This window comes from Talpa occidentalis, unplaced genomic scaffold (assembly GCF_014898055.3).
Source record: "Talpa occidentalis isolate TD23 unplaced genomic scaffold, MPIMG_talOcc4v2.1 talOcc4.7, whole genome shotgun sequence".
Classification (NCBI taxonomy): domain Eukaryota; kingdom Metazoa; phylum Chordata; class Mammalia; order Eulipotyphla; family Talpidae; genus Talpa; species Talpa occidentalis.
This window is the reverse complement of record NW_023605083.1, coordinates 42,708,951-42,715,166: the sequence shown is the minus strand read 5'-3', so window position 1 is coordinate 42,715,166 and position 6,216 is coordinate 42,708,951.

Genomic DNA, 6,216 nt, shown 5'->3' with positions numbered 1-6,216 from the left:
CTGTTTCATCTTATTTTTAAGTTGCAGAAAAAACTTTTATATTGGAATGTGTATACCAATGAAAAAGTTTTTTTTTTTCTGAATTAATCTTCATAATTGTCTTGCTCTTAAGACCTGTCATTTACAGAACACATTCACTAAGGAGAACAAGAAACAGGATGCAAGGACACTGTTAAAAAATAGAACCAAAACTCAGGCAGTAAGTTTCAAAAATGGTTAAAGCTTTTTCTTTTATTGTTCCATTCCTGGAATATGGCCAGGACCAGAAGCAGCAATGTTGAAATACTATGAAAAAGAATGTTTCCTTCTCTGTATTGCTGGGCTGATTGAAAGCAGAAAGTACATGGGCTTTTATGAGATTCTGTCCAAATGAAATTCTGGCACAATATTATAGACCCCTGAGATTAAACTAAACTGAGAATAAGAACTTGAGTTTCTCACTTGGAGTTGTTCTATAATAAATTATTTGCATGGTGTGCTTTCTTTGAAATAGTGGGTGCCCTTTCATTGTATTGGCTGCTGTTAGAGCTCAGAACTATTGTATTATCAAAAGATCACCCCTGTCCATAATTTCTTGCTGACATTTGTCATGTTTGCTGACCCGTTTAGAAAAGATAGTTTCAAAACTATCACTTGTATACCTTTGCCATTGTTATGTTGAAAATTTGTATATTGGAAAATGGCAGTTAATGGCAAAAATGAGAAACAAGAATGAATAAACAACTCATTTAACTCAGAGTAATATATAGAAAACTCATTGGTTGAAAATATCTGCTGCATTGTGAGCTAATAACTGTGACCAAGTTTTCAGTACTGTCTCCAAATGCTAGCTAGCTCTCACTGGCTACCCACATACAATAGTTCTCAATGTAAGAGAGACTTGGATGGATTAAAGTTTGACATGGATGGATTAAAGTTTGAATCTACTAAATCTTTTTATTTAGAATTGGTCCATTCAATTATATAGTTTTATTAATTGTCTATTAGTATATGACAAATTTCCCCACAAACTAGTATCTTTTTTTTTAAAGATGTATTTTATTTATATAAGAGCTAGGGTACAGTCCAGATGTGTGGGAGGGTTAGAGGATTCACCAGAGACACAGTGGGGAACAGAACAGGCAGACTGACGAAATACACTGCTGAGGGGAGCAGCAAGTGAGACAGGAGAGGTCTGCTCGCCATGTGGGTTGCTCTGAGGCCGGCGGGGATCAAACCAGCACTACAGAGGCTGCAGACAGCTTCACAGTGCTGTGTTCAACCACCTGCGCCACCAGGGAGGCCCCACAAACTAGTATCTTAAAGCAACAATTGTTTATTAGGTCACAGAGTTTTTCTAAGGGTTAAGAGTTAAGGAATATCTAAGGTGGTTTTAGCTTAGTCTTTTATGAGCTCTGTTTAAAATGTTGCCTTGAACTGTTGTTGTCTGAAAAGAGAGAGACTGATACCATACTGTCTTCCACGACTTTTTCTTTGAGTCACATGTTTACCTTCACCTCCTATTCATTACAAGTATGTCATTAAGTTATTCTACACTCAGCTGGAAGAGGCAGGGATAATTGTGGGCCATGTTAGAGGCTGCCTATCATAGTCTTTCTTTTTTTTTTTTTTTTTTTTTTTTTTTTAGAGGCATGTTTTTCTTTATTTATTTGTTTGCTTGTTTGTTTGTTTTGTTTATACATGCACTGGGTACAGTCAGAAGCGCGGGAGGGTGAGAGAATTCACCAGAGCCAGAGCGGGGAGCAGAGCAGGCAGAAGGACCGAAGTACACTGCTGAGGGGAGCAGCGGACGACAGGAGAGGTCTGCGCGCCATGTGGGACCCTCCTCCGGTGGCCGGGGAGCAGCCGGGGATTGAACCGGCGCCGCAGAGGCCGCGGGCAGGTTCGCAACCCAGCGCTCTACCGCTGCGCCACCGGGGAGGCCCTGCCTATCATAGTCTTTCATCTGGCCCCAATGATTCACAATACTTTCATAGACAAAATATAGTCATATGTTCTCAAAATTCTTAACTCATTCCATTTCAGCATCAGCTTAAAGTCTAGGATCTTGTCATCTAAATCAAGTTCAAGTGAGTATAAGTCTCTTTTTGTGAACTAAGAAGCAAGTGTTCTATTCTATGCATGCCCAACATAGGAAGACAGGTATAGAATAATTGATATAGGAGTTTCTTCCACAAAGGGGCAGGTAAAAGTCTGCGTAAAATAGTCTTTAGAACATAGCAGTTCTCTCATGTTCAGTGATTACTTCTCTACACTTATTCTCCGTCATTCTTGATTCTGGGCTGTTAGTTCATTCCTCTTCTGAGTCATTCTTATTTTTCCATGGAAGGTAGCATCCATCTGCTACTGAACAGTTTCTCAGTCTACTTTCTTCCACCAGTAGACTTTTGGGAGTCCAATGGCCTCTTCTGAGTTCGTACTGTCTCTTTTCCTTTCAGTTTCAAACAGCAAGGTTTCTGTTAGAATAATTATTTTAAAAACTTTATCGGTCTTCTGTGAGTATTATTTGTGTTCAACATCTCAGATGGAAGTTACATCCATGAATCTCTTAGAGATAAGTCCTTTTCTGCCTTGGACTTCTGCTGAAGGTTGGTTTGTTGAAAAGTTTTGTTAATGCACCCTAAATTCCACCTTTGGTATTTCTGAAGTCTTAACAAATAATTTTATGGTCACCACCTTAGCGTGATCTTTAGACCATGATTTCCTGATAGTTCCCTGGATTTCACCTTTGCTGAAAAAAAATTTCTTAATTAATTTTAACATTGTTTGCCATCTGGAGAGACTGGGAATTTTCAAAACCAGTGAGTGTTCACTTCTTTTTGTTTAGTAGTCCTTCCTTTAGCTAATGTATTGCCTCTCACATTTTACTATTAGCAACAAGAAGAAGCCAGATGGCAACTTCAACACCGTCTGGTTGGAAGTCTCCTTAGCAAGATCTCTACCCCCAGTTCAATGTTCAATATTCTATAAATAGTTGTATCCAAGGCATGTAAGTGTTCACAACCAGCTCTTCGGAATTGTTCCAGTGTCTGACCCCTGTTGGATTCCAAAGCCATGCGTACATTTGCTTTTTTTTCAGCAACATTGGGTAGCAAAATTTACATTAGTTATCTATCAATGTGTAAAAAATTAACCTAACATTTAGCAACTTAAAACCACTGGAATGTATTTGTTACTGCAATGTGTGAGGATTAGAATATAAAGTGACTTAGCATGGTCATTCTGCTTTTAGGGTCTCTCATGAAGCTGCAACCAAGAGGTTGGCTAGGCCCACTGTTCCCTGAGACTTTTCCTGGGGCAGGAGAATCTCATTCTAAACTCACTCAAATGTTTGTCAGTAAAAGCTCTTACTCAGTTTCTTATAGTATGGTTCTCTCCATAAATTTTTACGTGACATGGCCGCTGGCTTCCCCTAGAACACATGATCAAGAAACACATAATCAAGACTTATGTCACAGTGCCTTTTATGACCTAGTGTTTTGGTCACTTCTGCCTATTACTAGTAAATGAGTTAAGTCCAGTCCACAGAGAACATTACATGAAATATGAATATGAGAAGGCAAGGATTATTGTGGTTAATCTTAGAGGCTCGCTTCTTTGACAAATGAAATAAAATAATTTAATTTACTTGAGTGAACTTGTATTTTTACACTGATTTATTAATGTTGTTTATATTCAAGACTGTAAATGGTATGTGGAGTGCCTCAGAAGGAAAATAGAACAAATAGATTGGTGCAATTGTATGGTAGCACTTTCAGATGCATTTTTTTTAATATAGCAGTTGTAGAAACAGTTCATTTTTAAGAGTGCTGCAAATTTTTCAAAATCCTTACATATGTAATATCTCCTTTGATTATTAATATCTTTGATTGTTAATAAAAGACTGTGAGGTGGTTGGGTGCATATCATCTTTATTTCTAGATGAGAAAAACTCTTAGACCTTAAATATTTTGCCCAGTCAATTGGACATAGAACCTAGATCTTTTTTTTTTTTTTTTTAAAGATTTATTTATTTATTTATACAAGCACTGGGTACAGTCAGAAGCGCGGGAGGGTGAGAGAATTCACCAGAGCCAGAGCGGGGAGCAGAGCAGGCAGAAGGACCAAAGTACACTGCTGAGGGGAGCAGCGGGAGGCAGGAGAGCTCTGCGCGCCATATGGGACCCTCCTTCGGGGCCGGGGAGCAGTTGGGGATCGAACTGGCACTGCAGAGGCTGCAGGCAGCTTCGCAACCCAGCGCTCTCAACCGCTGCGCCACCGGCGAGGCCCCTAGAACCTAGATCTTAAAGATATATTCCCCAAGATGGTCAGCATTAGTACAAGCCTATAACTACTCCATTTCAGTAAACACTCTTTCCAAAATGAGGTAAACTCTCAGAGAATGAAAGGGATGTAATGAACTTCTAACAATACTGTTTAATCTGTATTCTGAAATAATTATAAATAATGTTAGAAACAATACAAAATGTAATTTTATTAACTCTTACTGAAGCAAAAAACACTTGAACTCACTATTTCAGAATACAATATATGGAATTCCATATACAATATATGTGATTAATACAATTTTATATTTAGAGAAAGATATGTCACTTTTTCTTTTATGTCTTATCCTTCTTCTCCTTTTAAATTTTTATTTCATTATTAAATTTTTTTTTCTAGATCAATGGTTCTCAACTTTGGAGTGCTTTCAGTATACTTCAGGGAATTTATTACTGCTATGAATAAAATTACCATCAGACTTTCCAGATACATTTTAAATAAATTGTAAGGGATTCACAATTATTTCTTTTTTTTTTATAAAGATTTATTTATTTATTTATACAAGCACTGGGTACAGTCAGAAGTGCAGGAGGATGAGAGAATTCACCAGAGCCAGAGTGGAGAGCACAGTAGGCAGAATGAAGTGCACTGCTGAGGGGAGCAGCGGGCGGCAGGAGAGGTCTGTGCACCATGTGGGACCCTCGCCGGGTGGCAGGGGATCAAACCGGTGCTGCAGAGGCTGTGGGCAGCTTCGCAATCCAGCCCTCAATGGCTGCGCCTCCGAGGAGGCCCACGGTTATTTCTATAATAGCACTACTTTGATTTATAATCATTCTGATGTAGATCAGATAAATTTAAATAGTTTAATTTGAAATTAGAGTAGCTTATACAATAAAAATTACATGTAACTTGCACATTATATTATTTTTACTGGAGTCCATATTCAGTAGTCATTACTAATACATGATCAGTCCAAAGCATGAAGCCAAGTTCAAAATAATAGAAAACTGTCTCTGGAAACTCCTTATGTAACCAGTAAAGTACAATAGGTATATAATACACAATTATTAAGTCAAATGGGGTTAGCTTTCTTGGTTATAGTTCTAACTTGTATGTTTATCTACAATTGATCACTAAAATCATCTTTGGTGTGATGAGAAGCTCATATTTAGAGTTGGAGGTGGCAGAGAGTTAGGGTGGCAGGGTGGCTGTTGGTAGTAACTGGGTTATAGGTGGACAGGAACAGAAAACTCATACTTGTTTATTTTGAGGCCTACACAGACTGAATGGTTGGCAGAAATCTAGTACTATTTACAGTTTTTGTAACGCTTTGTTTCTCTCTCTCTCTCTCTCTCTCTCTCTCTCTCTCTTTGGTTTTGCTGAGTGGATGGTTGTATGAGCATATGTTCATAGAACATATGATGTAAACACTTTGTATCATTAGCTGTGGTGCTGATAGCATTTTCAGGTTTTCTTGATCTATGACTAAGTCCATGGGAACATTAGAATCACCTACTGATATTATTAGGTATTACTGACACTGTAAGAAGTTATCCGCAAGTTTGATATGTGTCACTTGGGAAGTAAGTTTCCTCTTATGACATGTATTTTAGGCAGAAAAAAAAATGTTTTTGGAGACATATAAAGAAAGTCTATGACTGTGTCCAATAATATATTATTTGTTTTTTATCTGAATCCTCCACATTTTCCCCATTGGCATATAGTCCAGTTGGATATAACAGTTAAAATAAGGCACTATGCCTTGATTTGGTAAAGCAGATTTCAAATGTACAGCTCTCATTCTAGTCATATCCCAAAGGGAGCTAGTGTCAAAACACTAACATGAGGTAAGAATTTCCCTTCTGATACTTCACTTTTATTAAACTATTGCTTTCAAACACAAGGGGGAAGGGTAGATTATCTGCATGGCCATTATTTTCTATACTTATTTCT